This window comes from Oncorhynchus nerka, linkage group LG2, assembly GCF_034236695.1.
Source record: "Oncorhynchus nerka isolate Pitt River linkage group LG2, Oner_Uvic_2.0, whole genome shotgun sequence".
Taxonomy (NCBI): Eukaryota; Metazoa; Chordata; class Actinopteri; order Salmoniformes; family Salmonidae; genus Oncorhynchus; species Oncorhynchus nerka.
In genome coordinates, this window is record NC_088397.1 from 10,575,802 (window position 1) to 10,594,405 (window position 18,604).

Consider the following 18,604-nt stretch of genomic DNA (forward strand, 5'->3'; position numbering starts at 1 on the left):
CATCTACTTTAGGACATCTACTTTCAGGACACAAGTCGGTTAGGACATCTACTTTCTGCAGGACACAAGTCGGTTAGGACATCTACTTTCTGCAGGACACAGGACAGGACACAAGTTGGTTAGGACATCTACTTTCTGCAGGACACAAGTCGGTTAGGACATCTACTTTCTGCAGGACACAAGTCGGTTAGGACATCTACTTTCTGCAGGACACAAGTCGGTTAGGACATCTACTTTCTGCAGGACACAAGTCGGTTAGGACATCTACTTTCTGGGACACAAGTCTAGGACATCTACTTTCTGCAGGACACAAGTCGGTTAGGACATCTACTTTCTGCAGGACACAAGTCTAGGACATCTTCTTTCTGCAGGACACAAGTTGGGACATCTACTTTCTGGGACATCTACATCTTTTCTGCAGGACACAAGTCGGTTAGGACATCTACTTTCTGCAGGACACAAGTTGGTTAGGACATCTACTTTCTGCAGGGACACAAGTTGGTCTACTTTCTACAGGACATCTCTACTTTCTGCAGGACACAAGTCGGTTAGGACATCTACTTTCTGAGGACATCTACATCTACTTTCTGCAGGACACAAGTCGGTTAGGACATCTACTTTCTGCAGGACACAAGTCGGTTAGGACATCTACTTTCTACAGGACACAAGTCGGTTAGGACATCTACTTTCTGCAGGACACAAGTTGGTCTACTTTCTGCAGGACATCTACATCTTTTCTGCAGGACACAAGTCGGTTAGGACATCTACTTTCTGCAGGACACAAGTCTACATTAGGACATCTACTTTCTGCAGGACACAAGTCGGTTAGGACATCTACTTTCTGCAGGACACAAGTCGGTGGTCTAGGGACATCTACATCTTTTCTGCAGGACACAAGTCGGTTAGGACATCTACTTTCTGCAGGACACAAGTCTACTTTCTGGGACACAAGTAGGACATCTACTTTCTGCAGGACACAAGTTGGTTAGGACATCTACTTTCTGCAGGACACAAGTCGGTTAGGACATCTACTTTCTGCAGGACACAAGTTGGTTAGGACATCTACTTTCTGCAGGACACAAGTCGGTTAGGACATCTACTTTCTGCAGGACACAAGTTGGTCTACTTTCTGGGACATCTATCTTTTCTGCAGGACACAAGTCGGTTAGGCACATCATCTACTTTCTGCAGGACACAAGTTGGTTACTTTCTGCAGGACATCTAGGACATCTACTTTCTGCAGGACACAAGTTGGTTAGGACATCTACTTTGTGCAGGACACAAGTCGGTTAGGACATCTACTTTCTGCATGACACAAGTCATTTTTCCAACAATTGTTTACAGACAGATTATTTCACTTATAATTCACTGTGTCACAATTCCAGTGGGTCAGAAGTTTACATACATTAAGTTGACTGTGCCTTTAAACAGCTTGGAAAATTCCAGAAAAGGATGTCATGGCTTTAGAAGCTTCTGATAGGCTAATTGACATCATTTGAGTCAATTGGAGGTGTACCTGTGGATGTATTTCAAGGCCTAACATCAAACTCAATGCATCTTTGATTTTCCCATGATGTCAAGCAAAAGAAATCAGCCTAGACCTCAGAAAAATAATTATAGACCTCCACAAGTCTGGTTCATCCTTGGGAGCAATTTCCAAATGCCTGAAGGTACCACGTTCATCTGTACAAACAATAGTAAGCAAGTATAAACACCAAGGGACCACGCAGCTGTCATACCGCTCAGGAAGGAGATGCGTTCTGTCTCCTAGAGATGAATGTACTTTGGTGCGAAAAGTGCAAATCAATCCCAGAACAACAGCAAAGGACCTTGTGAAGATGCTGGAGGAAACAGGTACAAAAGTATATTTTTCCACAGTAAAATGAGTCCTATATCGACATAACCTGAAGGCCGCTCAGCAAGGAAGAAGCCACTGCTCCAAAACCACCATCAAAAGACAGACTACGGTTTCTAACTGCCCATGGGGACATGTCCTCTGGTCTGATGAAACAAAAATAGAACTGTTCGGCCATAATGACCATCGTTACGTTTGGAGGAAAAAGGAGGAGGCTTGCAAGCCCGAAGAACACCATCCCAACTATGAAGCACGGGGGTGGCAGCATCATGTTGTGGGGGTGCTTTGCTGCAGGAGGGACTAGTGCATTTTACAAAATAGATGGCATCATGAGGAAAAAACATTATGTGGATATATTGAAGCAACATCTCAAGACATCAGTCAGGAAGTTGCAAATGACCCCAAGCATACTTCCAACAAAGTCAAGGTATTGGAGTGGCCATCACAAAGCCCTGTCCCTCAATTCTACAGAAAATCTGTGGGCAGAACTGAAAAGGCGTGTGCGAGCAAGGAGGCCTACAAAGCTGACTCGGTTACACCAGCAGGAGGAATGGGCAAAATATACCCAACTTATTGTGGGAAGCTTGTGGAAGGCTACCCGTGTTGAAATAAATAAAAGCTTAAATAAATCCCTCTCGACTATTACTCTGACATTTTACATTCTTAAAATAAAGTGGTGATCCTAACTGACCAAAGACAGGCAGATTTTTACGAGGATTAAATGTCAGGAATTGTGAAAAACTGAGTTGAAATGTATTTGGTGTATGTAAACTTACGACTTCAACTGTATACCAGCCATGGTATTAGTATTCAAAGTGTATATATATTTTTGAACAGAAAATAACATTTAATTCTGCTTGTTTTCTCCATATGCCTGGCATAGTACCTGAGGGATTTGTTATAGTCACCTTGGCATAGTACCTGAGGGATTTGTTCTAGTCACCTTGGCATAGAGAACCAGGAGGGTTGTTCCTCCCATCAGAGGCTGCTTGGCATAGAGAACCAGGAGGGTTGTTCCTCCCATCAGAGGCTGCTTGGCATAGAGAACCAGGAGGGTTGTTCCTCCCATCAGAGTCTGCTTGGCATAGAGAACCAGGAGGGTTGTTCCTCCCATCAGAGGCTGCTTGGCATAGAGAACCAGGAGGCTTGTTCCTCCCATCAGAGTCTGCTTGGCATAGAGAACCAGGAGGGTTGTTCCTCCCATCAGAGGCTGCTTGGCATAGAGAACCAGGAGGGTTGTTCCTCCCATCAGAGGCTGCTTGGCATAGAGAACCAGGAGGGTTGTTCCTCCCATCAGAGGCTGCTTGGCATAGAGAACCAGGAGGGTTGTTCTTCCCATCAGAGGCTGCTTGGCATAGAGAACCAGGAGGGTTGTTCCTCCCATCAGAGGCTGCTTGGCATAGAGAACCAGGAGGCTTGTTCCTCCCATCAGAGTCTGCTTGGCATAGAGAACCAGGAGGGTTGTTCCTCCCATCAGAGGCTGCTTGGCATAGAGAACCAGGAGGGTTGTTCCTCCCATCAGAGGCTGCTTGGCATAGAGAACCAGGAGGGTTGTTCCTCCCATCAGAGGCTGCTTGGCATAGAGAACCAGGAGGGTTGTTCTTCCCATCAGAGGCTGCTTGGCATAGAGAACCAGGAGGGTTGTTCCTCCCATCAGAGGCTGCTTGGCATAGAGAACCAGGAGGGTTGTTCCCCCCATCAGAAGCTGCTTGGCATAGAGAACCAGGAGGGTTGTTCCTCCCATCAGAGGCTGCTTGGCATAGAGAACCAGGAGGGTTGTTCCCCCCATCAGAAGCTGCTTGGTATAGAGAACCAGGAGGGTTGTTCCTCCCATCAGAGGCTGCTTGGCATAGAGAACCAGGAGGTTTGTTCCTCCCATCAGAGGCTGCTTGGCATAGAGAACCAGGAGGGTTGTTCCTCCCATCAGAGGCTGCTTGGCATAGAGAACCAGGAGGGTTGTTCCTCCCATCAGAGAGAGGTCTCCTTGGAGGGGGAGACTGTGTGTGTGTGACATTATAGTGGTAAATCCAATAGACTCAAGAGTGGAAACATCCTAGAGAACAATGAGGGTAAAAAACTGGATGTAGGATGTAGTTTCAGGTTGTATGAACATAGTGCACATGTGGATTATCATTGATACACTGTCTGACTGATCTCTGTACACACACACACACACACACACACACACACACACACACACACACACACACACACACACACACACACACACACACACACACACACACACACACACACACACACACACACACACACACACACACACACACACACACACACACACACACACACACACACATACATATGTCCCACAGGACGTCCTCAACCACCCTCTAATCTACAACATCTGTTAGGAAATGGATGGTTTCCTTCTATTTAATGGGAAAGCCAATACACAGCCCAGCTCATTAAAATACTATCACAATCCATCAGGACTTAATACAAACACCATCAATCATAATATTGAGTCACCATCCTTATGAAATGTCTCGGTCACTTTGGCTGCCAGACTCATGTTGGCCTGGTAAGTTATGACTGTATGTAAATGTGTTTGAATTGTTTTCTAAGAGGCATCAGGGGATATACTTAATAATACAACGCATTTTCAGTTGAGTAATTGAAAAAACAACAACTTTTGAGTCCTTCATATTGTAGGTCTGTGATGAATGAGGGTATTTACTAAATGCAGGGCGACATATGGTATGACTTTAGGGGCTAAGGTACGACTCTACGGGCTGAAGGATACATTTTAAGGCTGACATAAAGGTTAAAAGCATGTTTTAAAGTTTACTGATCTGGGTTGGTGCTTTAGCTGGCTAGTACAGGATGGTGAAAAAGCCCTGTCCAGTTTCCGTGAGATACCTGGCTATAGGCCATCCTCCTTACCTCAGCTCCATAAATATCCCAGCATGCCTCTGGAGGGCTTTGCTTTGTCATTGGCTGCGTTTATCCAGGTAGTCCAATTTAGATATTTTGTCCAATGATTGACAAGAGATCTGATCTGATTGGTCTAAAGACCAATTAGTTTCAAAATATCAGAATTGGGCTGCCGGTGTAAACACAGCCATTGTAGCAACAGGGGTCTGTTCTACTGGTCTGTCTGGAAGGATGTTCTTCAGACAGACAGACAGACAGACAGACAGACAGAGTGTGTGTTTATTTGTGTGAGAGCGAGAAAGAGAGATTGTGTGTATGTGCATGCATACTTTTTGTGCATGCGTACTTGAGTTCATGCCAGGTTGTGCATGAATTGGTTGATTGCAGGTGACAGGTTTCACACAATTTATCTTGGGCGTCAAATAGTGCATAACACCGTGTGAATGCCGAAGCATAGCCAAAGTCAACCTTGATCTCACGCTAGGATGTGTTGGGGGGGAAAGAGAGTACCGTAGCATCACAAGTCAGTGTGGATCTGGATTCTCTCTGACAGGTTCCGGAATGAGGGGTCAATGGTGGTGTGTCTCAGTAGTAATAACAATCTGATACCATTCAGTGGGACACTTGTAAGTGATACAAGCAAAGTGGGCAAGCTGGGACTCACACAGTACTGGTGATGAAACAGTCAAGCTGGGACTCACACAGTACTGGAAACAGTCAAGCTGGGACTCACACAGTACTGGTGATGAAACAGTCAAGCTGGGACTCACACAGTACTGGAAACAGTCAAGCTGGGACTCACACAGTACTGGTGAGGAAACAGTCAAGCTGGGACTCACACAGTACTGGTGATGAAACAGTCAAGCTGGGACTCACACAGTCCTGGTGATGAAACAGTCAAGCTGGGACTCACACAGTACTGGTGAGGAAACAGTCAAGCTGGGACTCACACAGTACTGGTGATGAAACAGTCAAGCTGGGACTCACACAGTACTGGTGAGGAAACAGTCAAGCTGGGACTCACACAGTACTGGTGATGAAACAGTCAAGCTGGGACTCACACAGTCCTGGTGATGAAACAGTCAAGCTGGGACTCACACAGTACTGGTGATGAAACAGTCAAGCTGGGACTCACACAGTACTGGTGATGAAACAGTCAAGCTGGGACTCACACAGTACTGGTGAGAAACAGTCAAGCTGGGACTCACACAGTACTGGTGAGGAAACAGTCAAGCTGGGACTCACACAGTCCTGGTGATGAAACAGTCAAGCTGGGACTCACACAGTACTGGTGAGGAAACAGTCAAGCTGGGACTCACACAGTACTGGTGATGAAACAGTCAAGCTGGGACTCACACAGTGCTGGAAACAGTCAAGCTGGGACTCACACAGAACTGGAAACAGTCAAACTGGGACTCACACAGTACTGGTGATGAAACAGTCAAGCTGGGACTCACACAGTACTGGTGATGAAACAGTCAAGCTGGGACTCACACAGTACTGGTGAGGAAACAGTCAAGCTGGGACTCACACAGTACTGGTGATGAAACAGTCAAGCTGGGACTCACACAGTACTGGTGATGAAACAGTCAAGCTGGGACTCACACAGTACTGGTGATGAAACAGTCAAGCTGGGACTCACACAGTACTGGAAACAGTCAAGCTAGGACTCACACAGTACTGGTGATGAAACAGTCAAGCTGGGACTCACACAGTACTGGTGATGAAACAGTCAAGCTGGGACTCACACAGTACTGGTGATGAAACAGTCAAGCTGGGACTCACACAGTGCTGGTGATGAAACAGTCAAGCTGGGACTCACACAGTACTGGTGAGGAAACAGTCAAGCTGGGACTCACACAGTACTGGTGATGAAACAGTCAAGCTGGGACTCACACAGTACTGGAAACAGTCAAGCTGGGACTCACACAGTACTGGAAACAGTCAAGCTGGGACTCACACAGTGCTGGTGATGAAACAGTCAAGCTGGGACTCACACAGTACTGGTGAGGAAACAGTCAAGCTGGGACTCACACAGTACTGGTGATGAAACAGTCAAGCTGGGACTCACACAGTACTGGTGATGAAACAGTCAAGCTGGGACTCACACAGAACTGGAAACAGTCAAACTGGTGATGAAACAGTCAAGCTGGGACTCACACAGTACTGGTGAAAACAGTCAAGCTGGGACTCACACAGTGCTGGTGATGAAACAGTCAAGCTGGGACTCTTATATTCTGGCAGTCAATGGGACTCACACAGTACTGGTGATGAAACAGTCAAGCTGGGACTCACAGTACTGGAAACAGTCAGACACAGTGACTGGCCACAGTCAAGACTGGGACTCACACAGTCTGGTGATGAAACAGTCAAGCTGGGACTCCACAGTACTGGTGAGGTCAAGCTGGGACTCACACAGTACTGGTGAGGAAACAGTCAAGCTGGGACTCACACAATACTGGTGATGAAACAGTCAAGCTAGGACTCACACAGTGCTGGAAACAGACAGTGTGTGTATGATGTATGATGTATAGTCTTATATTCTGGCTTTAATGGCCACACCTACTCTTATATCTCTACCCGGTACAGCCAGAAGAGGACTGGCCACCCCTCAGAGACTGGTTCCTCTCTACCCGGTACAGCCAGACGAGGACTGGCCACCCCTCAGAGACTGGTTCCTCTCTACCCGGTACAGCCAGACGAGGACTGGCCACCCCACTGAGACTGGTTTGAATACATGGTGACTGCCAGGGAAGAGGACTGGCCACCCTCTGAACTGGTTCCTCACTTTACAGCCATGAAGAGGACTGGCCACCAAGACTGGTTCCTCAGTGATTTAGCCAGAAGAGGACTAACCCCTCTGAGACTGGTTCCTCTTTACAGCCAGAAGAGGACTGGCCACCTCTCTAGGTTTCTTCCTAGATTCTTGCCTTTATGGAGTTTTTCCTAGCTACTGTGCTTCTACATCTGCATTGCTTGCTCTTTGGGGTTTTAGGATGGGTGTCTGTAAATCACTGTCTGACAACTGCTGATGTAAAAAGGCTTTGTAAAAGACATTTGATTGTATCCATCCTGTACTGTATGTGTTGGCAACTCTACTTCTTGATTTAGTGAGGCTAACTGAATGGTAGTGTCTTTAAGACAATGGCCTCAGTGACAAATACAAGCTTACATGGTGACTGTAGGGAAAGAGCAAGAGGCTAACTGAATGGTAGTGTCTTTACAATGGAGTGATCAACCAAGCTTCCTAGTGATTTAGTGAGGCTAACTGAATGGTAGTGTCTTTACAATGGAGTAATCAACCAAGCTTCCTAGTGATTTAGTGAGGCTAACTGAATGGTAGTGTCTTTACAATGGAGTGATCAACCAAGCTTCCTAGTGATTTAGTGAGGCTAACTGAATGGTAGTGTCTTTACAATGGAGTGATCAACCAAGCTTCCTAGTGATTTAGTGAGGCTAACTGAATGGTAGTGTCTTTACAATGGAGTGATCAACCAAGCTTCCTAGTGATTTAGTGAGGCTAACTGAATGGTAGTGTCTTTACAATGGAGTGATCAACCAAGCTTCCTAGTGATTTAGTGAGGCTAACTGAATGGTAGTGTCTTTAGAATGGAGTAATCAACCAAGCTTCCTAGTGATTTAGTGAGGCTAACTGAATGGTAGTGTCTTTACAATGGAGTGATCAACCAAGCTTCCTAGTGATTTAGTGAGGCTAACTGAATGGTAGTGTCTTTACAATGGAGTAATCAACCAAGCTTCCTAGTGATTTAGTGAGGCTAACTGAATGGTAGTGTCTTTACAATGGAGTAATCAACCAAGCTTCCTAGTGATTTAGTGAGGCTAACTGAATGGTAGTGTCTTTACAATGGAGTGATCAACCAAGCTTCCTAGTGATTTAGTGAGGCTAACTGAATGGTAGTGTCTTTACAATGGAGTAATCAACCAAGCTTCCTAGTGATTTAGTGAGGCTAACTGAATGGTAGTGTCTTTACAATGGAGTAATCAACCAAGCTTCCTAGTGATTTAGTGAGGCTAACTGAATGGTAGTGTCTTTACAATGGAGTGATCAACCAAGCTTCCTAGTGATTTAGTGAGGCTAACTGAATGGTAGTGTCTTTACAATGGAGTGATCAACCAAGCTTCCTAGTGATTTAGTGAGGCTAACTGAATGGTAGTGTCTTTACAATGGAGTAATCAACCAAGCTTCCTAGTGATTTAGTGAGGCTAACTGAATGGTAGTGTCTTTACAATGGAGTAATCAACCAAGCTTCCTAGTGATTTAGTGAGGCTAACTGAATGGTAGTGTCTTTACAATGGAGTAATCAACCAAGCTTCCTAGTGATTTAGTGAGGCTAACTGAATGGTAGTGTCTTTACAATGGAGTGATCAACCAAGCTTCCTAGTGATTTAGTGAGGCTAACTGAATGGTAGTGTCTTTACAATGGAGTGATCAACCAAGCTTCCTAGTGATTTAGTGAGGCTAACTGAATGGTAGTGTCTTTACAATGGAGTGATCAACCAAGCTTCCTAGTGATTTAGTGAGGCTAACTGAATGGTAGTGTCTTTACAATGGAGTAATCAACCAAGCTTCCTAGTGAATGTAGAAGGGCACAGTTGACATGTTTGGCACCAAAGTTAATTTTTATTCATTTTTTACAATGTACAATATACAAAAATATAGAGTAGCAAAAAATTCACAGTGTCTAAAAGGCAGTGATTAAAAAGTCTCAATTCGCAAATCCAACAGCCATGTTTGTAGTTCTGGAAAAGAGCAATAACTTGTGAGCAGGACTACAATACCCAGCTGACAATACCACCTGGTTGATTGCGTAGAAGGGTGCAGAGCCCTCTGATTGGTGTTTTTCCAACATGCATCAGCAACATGTCCAATCACGATGACAAAACAAAGTGAATGTGTCCACAACGATGAATGTACAAGTAATATTTATTTAAATGTTATTTTTAACACACACACACACACACACACACACACACACACACACACACACACACACACACACACACACACACACACACACACACACACACACACACACACACACACACACACACACACACACACACACACACACACAATTAAACTCATTGAAATACATGAGGGTTGTATCTTGAGATTTGAGGGTAACAGATACCATGGCAGCTAAACCTATGTGTGGCTACATTACTACATCACAGGGCTGAACATTAATCTACATAGTATCTAGGCTGGTCCCAGATCTGTCATTACTACATTACAGGGTTGAACATTATGCTACATAACATCTAACCTGGTCTCAGATCTGTCATTACTACATTACAGGGATGAACATTATGCTACATAACATCTGTTTGTGCTCCTGCCAAACCCATTGGTCATTGTCAAGCCATGTGACAATGAGTGATGAGGGGTTGGCATGACAGCACAAACAGACTGACACTCACATCAAATCCAGGATGGAGAACAACTCAAACCGCGGTTACTGACAGGTACAAACCTCCATCTCCTTCTTGATATTTACAAAACATATCCATTTTTACAACTAGAAGCCTTTAAAAACACAGAAACGCTACACAATATACATTTTACAAACCATACTGACTTTAGGTTGCATTGCCTTTAGCATGGAACAGCATCTATGAACAAATTAAGATTAGACTTAACATTCATCGAATGGAGAATGAATAGTTTGAGAACCTTCACAGTAAACTTCCAGACTCAGTATCATTTAGGTGAAGATGTCCTACCATCAGCTCAGTATCATTTAGGTGAAGATGTCCTACCATCAGCTCAGTATCATTTAGGTGAAGATGTCCTACCATCAGCTCAGTATCATTTAGGTGAAGATGTCCTACCATCAGCTCAGTATCATTTAGGTGAAGATGTCCTACCATCAGCTCAGTATCATTTAGGTGAAGATGTCCTACCATCAGCTCAGTATCATTTAGGTGAAGATGTCCTACCATCAGCTCAGTATCATTTAGGTGAAGATGTCCTACCATCAGCTCAGTATCATTTAGGTGAAGATGTCCTACCATCAGCTCAGTATCATTTAGGTGAAGATGTCCTACCATCAGCTCAGTATCATTTAGGTGAAGATGTCCTACCATCAGCTCAGTATCATTTAGGTGAAGATGTCCTACCATCAGCTCAGTATCATTTAGGTGAAGATGTCCTACCATCAGCTCAGTATCATTTAGGTGAAGATGTCCTACCATCAGCTCAGTATCATTTAGGTGAAGATGTCCTACCATCAGCTCAGTATCATTTAGGTGAAGATGTCCTACCATCATCTCAGTATCATTTAGGTGAAGATGTCCTGAATGACTTTAGGAAGATGATAGGAGTTGATCATTTAGGTGAAGATGTCTAATATCATCATCATTGATACTGTCCACCACTCACAGTAACATTTACAACAATGAATGGCCCAGTATCAAGACACACCATCACTCAGTATGGTGAAATCTCCTTCTGCAGATGATTACATCACTAAATATCATCACATTGATCCAGTAACATGTGACACACAGTATCTCCTTCTGCAGATGATTACCATAACATGATCCAGTAATGTGGTCCAGTATTGGGATCCAGTATTGGGGTCAGTAATGTGGTCCAGTAATGATCCAGTATTGGGGTCAGTATTGGGATCTAGTGGAGTGGAGTGTGCAGAGTGATCCAGTATTGTGATTTAGTGGAGGAGGTGCTGAGTGGAGGAGGTCTGAGTGATCCAGTAGTGATTGTGGAGGAGGTGCTGAGTGATCCAGTAGTGGAGGAGGTGCTGGTGATCCAGTATTGTGATCCAGTGGAGGAGGTGCTGATCCAGTATTGTGATCTAGTGGAGGAGGTGCTGATCCAGTATTGTGATCTAGTGGAGGAGGTGCTGTGATCTAGTGGAGTGGAGGAGGTGCTGAGTGATCCAGTATTGTGATCTAGTGGAGGAGGTGCTGAGTGATCCAGATCTTATTGTGATCTAGTGGAGGAGGTGCTGAGTGATCCAGTATTGTGATCTAGTGGAGGAGGTGCTGAGTGATCCAGTATTTTGTGATCTAGTGGAGGAGGTGCTGAGTGATCCAGTATTGTGATCTTTATCCATGGAGGAATGGTGCTGAGTGATCCAGTATTGTGATCTAGTGGAGGAGGTGCTGAGTGATCCAGTATTGTGATCTAGTGGAGGAGGTGCTGAGTGATCCAGTATTGTGATCTAGTGGAGGAGGTGCTGAGTGATCCAGTATTGTGATCTAGTGGAGGAGGTGCTGAGTGATCCAGTATTGTGATCTAGTGGAGGAGGTGCTCCAGTATTGTAGATCCAGGGGATGAGGTGCAGATATTGATCCATTTGATCTGGTGAGACACCATTCAATACACATTTCATCATACCAACATGACAAACACATTTTCCTGTAGCATGATGATGAAACAGTGCCCTTACACACTAACTGTATTCATCATGCTTCACATCAAGGTTTGGTATACAGATCATTTTCCCACATTTCCAATTTGATGCATCCATTTATCCATTTGAAGGGATGAGGGTGGTGAGACAGCAAACCATTTGAAGGGATGAGGGTGGTGAGACAGCTATCCATTTGAAGGGATGAGGGTGGTGAGACAGCTATCCATTTATCCATGTGAAGGAATGAGGGTGGTGAGACAGCAAACCATTTGAAGGGATGAGGGTGGTGAGACAGCTATCCATTTGAAGGGATGAGGGTGGTGAGACAGCGAACCATTTGAAGGGATGAGGGTGGTGAGACAGCGAACCATTTGAAGGGATGAGGGTGGTGAGACAGCTATCCATTTGTAGGGATGAGGGTGGTGAGACAGCTATCAATTTGAAGGGATGGATGAGGGGATGAGGGTGAGACAGCTAACCATTTGAAGGGATGAGGGTGGTGAGACAGCTAACCATTTGAAGGGATGAGGGTGGTGAGACAGCGAACCATTTGAAGGGATGAGGGTGGTGAGACAGCTATCAATTTGAAGGGATGAGGGTGGTGAGACAGCTATCAATTTGAAGGGATGAGGGTGGTGAGACAGCTATCAATTTGAAGGGATGAGGGTGGTGAGACAGTGAACCATTTGAAGGGATGAGGGTGGTGAGACAGCTATCCATTTGAAGGGATGATGGTGGTGAGACAGCTATCAATTTGAAGGGATGAGGGTGGTGAGACAGCGAACCATTTGAAGGGATGAGGGTGGTGAGACAGCAAACCATTTGAAGGGATGAGGGTGGTGAGACAGCAAACCATTTGAAGGGATGAGGGTGGTGAGACAGCTATCCATTTGAAGGGATGAGGGTGGTGAGACAGCGAACCATTTGAAGGGATGAGGGTGGTGAGACAGCTATCCATTTGAAGGGATGAGGGTGGTGAGACAGCTAACCATTTGAGACAGCTATCCATTTGAAGGGATGAGGGTGGTGAGACAGCTATCCATTTGAAGGGATGAGGGTGGTGAGACAGCGAACCATTTGAAGGGATGAGGGTGGTGAGACAGCTATCCATTTGAAGGGATGAGGACAGCTATCCATTTGAAGGGATGAGGGTGGTGAGACAGCTATCCATTTGAACAGGGATTTGAGGGATGAGGTGGTGAGACAGCTAACCATTTGAAGGGATGAGGGTGAGGGTGGTGAGACAGCTATCAATTTGAACCATTTGAAGGGATGAGGGTGGTGAGACAGCTATCCATTTGAAGGGATGATGGTGGTGAGACAGCTATCAATTTGAAGGGATGAGGATGAACCATTTGAAGGGATGAGGGTGGTGAGACAGCTATCCATTTGAAGGGATGAGGTGGTGGTGAGACAGCTATCAATTTGAAGGGATGAGGGTGGTGAGACTTTGAAGGGATGAGGGTGGTGAGACAGGGTGGTGAGACAGCTATCAATTTGAAGGAATGAGGGTGGTGAGACAGCGAACCATTTGAAGGGATGAGGGTGGTGAGACAGGATCGCTGAGCCTTAGCTGAGTATCTGGGTTGTTCAAAATACATGTTTTTTCTCAAAATTGCTCCTTTTACATCGACTCTGAATCGCCGCCATTGTCATTTTTGGGTGTCGGTGCAGGTAGTTACAGGATTATAAACCCTTTCAGAGGCCATGGTCACGTCCGATTTGGCTCCCTATTCCCTACATAGTGCACTCCTTTCAACCGGGGCCCATTGGGCTCTAGTCAAAAGTAGTGCACTATATAGGGAATAGGGTGCCATTTGGGACGTGACCCAGGAGTCCTTGGGCTGCTCAGATGAAAGCAGTACCAGCCCCTCACTCCCTTCCCCTCTCTGTTAGTCCACACTGCAGGAACACCTGACCATGAGGCTAATCTGATGCAGCGTGTCCAAACAGACAGGAGAAACAAGTTGGTGAGCAGAAGCATGACAAACGTGCCCATACTGTCAGTGTCATTGAGTTCTGCACTTTCACCATCATAAAGCCGGTTTTTAGAGCTGGAAGGTGTCTTGGTCAGCATATTCCGGTACGGTATCCTTCGGGAACGTCTATATCGAATACAAACCAGCCACAATGTCTTATATTCTCCTCAGATCAAATGTGACATCTGTGGGTTTTTGTGATATACGTGATCTGACACCGTAGGGTTTTACAGGAGACTTTTAACAGTGTTGTTTTAGAACAGATTCCACAAGTAGTGAATCTCCATACTGAACCATAAGGCTGCTACAGCCCAGCTCCCTCATAAGACTCCAACTCCCAGCATTCCACATGGTCCAGTCTACTTCCTCGTCTTGAGATGAGTTTCTGTACTGCACAGTAGAGTAGAAAAACAACGTCATAAAACAGTCATATCAACTGAACAGTCACAATGATACAAAATGATTCTCCTGTTGGTTGACAGGGACAGTTCAACATCCGCCCGCACTGGTGATGGAGAAGAACGTGCATGGTTCGGACCTTGAGAGGACACACCCAGTTCAAGGGTCTGCCCGGTCGTTAACACAGCTCCCCCTCACTGTAGCAAAGTACACACTCAATAGAGGAGAGGAGAGGAAATGGGGAAGGGTCTGGGGTGCAGGAGTGTTTCCAACTTCCCATAGAGAAGAGAGTTGGAGGGGGGGGGTCCTGTCTCAACTGTGGTGCATATAGTTCCTGCAAGGTGAGTCGGGGTGGAAGGGGTGGTCGTATTTGCCCAGGGGTGCTGGGTAGTAGGTGGTGGTGTAAACGTTATTCTGGGGGAGGGAGGGGAGGGGCGAGAGGGACGAGGGGAAGAAGTTGCAGCTCTCGTCCGGGAGAAGGTTGTTCTTGTTCAGCGTCTGTGGAAGACAGAAGGGAACAGAACAGGGGGTGTTCAGTAGGTGCAACATGGGAGAAAATGTTTCTAAAGGCAGGAGGCGCTACCTGATCTCGTCCAATGAGAAAGCTCATTTTTGTTTCCAGTTCCGCTTCCCTGCAACGCCCTATTGTACCACCCAATAACACTCAGGGAGAATCTCTCTCCTCGCCTCCTTCTCAAAACCCATTGGTAGAGAAGGTCAAGGGGCGGGACCTCTGGCTTTGGGTTTTGAGACGGAGGCGAGGAGAGGACACAAGGAGTATGCAATTGAGATTCTCTCCCACAGTTACATCATACTGTATCTTCACACACAGACCCGATCAATCACACAGAGATAGTATAATACATAAAACTGTATCAACAAGTAGACACGATCAATCACACACAGATGGACTACCGATCCCTTTAGGGGGTCTCAGACAGACAAACCATGGTGGTAATCGCTGGTAACCATGGCGAGAGGCAGACACAGGAAGGACATGAGGGATGGTTTGTGTGTGTGTGTGTGTGTGTGTGTGTGTGTGTGTGTGTGTGTTGTGTGTGTGTGTGTGTGTGTGTATGAGGAGACAGCCAAAGAGCAGACGTTAGTTAATTAATTCAAGTAATGGCTCGATTAATCAAACACAGCTGTGTGAGTCTCGCCCTCCTTTCTGATAGGTTAACAGGCTAATGAACACATTAATAAAGAGTAGGAGGCAAACAGATGGTATATCACTGGGACATCACAAGGGCAGGACGGATGGACGGACGGACACTGTCTCTCTGCCATTCTACCAAAGAGCAAAATAGGCACAATCAGACAAGCAAGGACTACAATGACCTGAACATTTGAGGTCTGATATATGGTATTTGAAGCAGACCTATATTCAAATAATATTTACTTTCTTTCAAATTCATCATCTGTGCTTGATTGGGCTCGCCTGATGCAATGGAACCAATGGAGTAGTTCCAAAAGTGCAAACCCCACCCATCTGGCACTCCAGGCAGACTTAATTAAAAGTATTTGAAAGAAAACCAATGTTATCTATCTGAACCTGCAGGTCTGACTCTGCCCTAACGGATTGTTCCATTCCCTGTGTGTAAGTGTGGGGGGGTAGAGAGAGTGGAATACTCCACCTTGAACTCCATGGGGGTGTACTTCTCGTTCTTTGGCGTCGTGTTGCCCTTATAGCTGAGGTGGTTGGGCGTGGTGGGGTGGATGACGGCTGACTCCTGGGAGGGCTTGTGGAGTCGTTGGCAGTAGGCGTAGACCAGGACCGACAGCCCCACCGCTGCAAAGAAACACAACGCTCCCGTGGCCACCAGGTGGAACAGAGAGAAGGCTGCTGGGAGGAGAGAGAAAGGGACAGAGTTTGAATATCATTGGTATTATTTACTACATCATCATTGATTTAATATGTTCCAATATGTTTGCTTTGGCAATGTAGTCTTGTTCCCTAAAAATTGTGAGTTCAAACCTGTTTTGAAGGCTAAGTGCAGCTAAGCTAGTGATCAGACCTGGTTTCAAATACTATTTGAAATCAGTTAAAATGCCTTATCTGTGCTTAATTGATATTTCCTGGCTAAATGGAACATTTCTAAAAGTGTGAACCCTGGTCTTGGAAAGATTACAAATAGTATTTGAACCCAGGTCTACTCGCAACATTGCAATAGCGCCATAATGTTATTGTCATGAGAGGATCCACTCAAAAGACCAAGAATCATACTGAAACTAAAGCCTTGTTCACACTGCACGCCTTAAGATCTGTTTTGGAATACTGACTGTCCAAACAGCAAGTTACAAGTGACCAAATCAGATTTGTGTGTGTTCAGACAGCAGTCATTTGCTGACGTTGCTATGCTAGTTGTCATAGTAACGACGGATGTGTGCGCGGTGGTGTAGCCTGATTGGTGGTGCTTGTGCTTCCTATCACTCAGAAGTTATCTAGCAAGCTAAGGTGACAACAATGCCTCCCTGTTGTTTTGAATGTTCAAATTCATAGATTTTGGCCTTTCTAGGGAGTTTTTCCTAGCCACCGTGCTTTTACACCTGCATTGTTTGCTGTTTGGGGTTTTAGGCTGGGTTTCTGTACAGCACTTTGAGATATCAGCTGATGTACGAAGGGCTATATAAATAAATTTGATTTGATTTGATAGAGGAAGAACACTTTTTTTAAAACCTCAAAGGATAACATGATCCAACTTTTAAAACTAATACTTTTCGGCTAGCCACAGCCATCAGCTAGCTAGCCACAGCCGTCAGCCAGCTAGCCACAGCCGTCAGCTAGCTAGCCACAGCCGTCAGCCAGCTAGCCCCAGCCGTCAGCTAGCTAGCTGTTTAGCTTTCTAGCACATTCAGTAAATTGTTCTTATATTAACAAGCTAATTAGCTTCCACATGGTCTTGTCAAAACTGTCAACCCACTAGCTAGTAAGCAACAATATTTACCAAATAAATCAAATTTGACCGTTCAGACAGAAGTTGCACAGCCAGGAATCAGATTTGCATCTGATTGCAAACCACCTACAAAGGTGATTTGAAATATGTCTTGAAATATTTGATTCCATGTACTTTTTGGCTGTTCAGACTGCAGGAAAAAGAACAGATTCGGACCAGATATGGAAAAAAATTGAATTTGAATCACTTCAAACTGCCAATGTGAACAAGGCTTTATTCAATCAGATCCGCTTTAGCCTACATCCACATAGTGGTTGTTTTGGCAGTGTCAGAGTTGGAACTGTGTTAGAGCTGTCAGATCCACAAGCGGCTCCTGGAATCATTCCTAAAGCAGACATTGCCATTGGCTGAACGGTGTCGCATTAAGAGAAATCCCTTGCAGCCTTGTTTAGAAGTTTTAACACTGGAATGTGAGATGTAATCTACACCTTGATTAGGCTGATAGAAATCCTCATTATTTTTGTTTAATGATTTTTGATTTGAGAGCAATTATTTCTATACATTCTACACTTTGTCATTGTGAACTTGTAATGCGAGTGGGACGGGGTGTGGCTTCTGGACAATGACCAATAGCAGCTGCTCCCTGATTTGACAGCTCCAACACAGTTACATCTCCGACACCGCCAAAATATCAGCTGCTCCCTGATTTGACAGCTTCAACACAGTTACATCTCCGACACCGCCAAAATATCAGCTGCTCCCTGATTTGACAGCTCCAACACAGTTACACCTCCGACACCGCCAAAATATCAGTATTTGCTATCGCCCGATAACGCTTGATCTGATTGAATCTAGGCCTAAAGCTTTTAGGAATGATAGCATTGTGTGTAATCAGGGTGGCGATGGTTCATTTGTGATTCAAAGGGAGTGGGAAGGGTGTAAAACAAATGGAGAGGGGTGAAGAAGGGGGTGGCGAGAGTCACGCTCCATGTCCTTGGGGTCCCTGTAACCCCCACTGGGATGGGGGAGGGGATTCTCGTAAGTCACTTACCCCCACAGCGCTGATCGTTATCCTGTCCAGGCAGAACGACTGCGGAGAAACATAGAAAGAGAAAAATAGATAGAAGAAGAGGAAAGAAATAGGGAGGAACCGAGAGAGAAACAGACTGTTACTGCATTGCACAA

At 45.3% G+C, this 18,604-nt stretch overlaps 1 pseudogene; it reads right to left on the reverse strand.

Moving 5' to 3' along the window:
- Window positions 1-13,627: 13,627 nt before the first annotated feature.
- The window catches only part of LOC115117669 (semaphorin-5B-like), an 81,080-nt pseudogene continuing 76,103 nt past the window's right edge, over window positions 13,628-18,604 (reverse strand).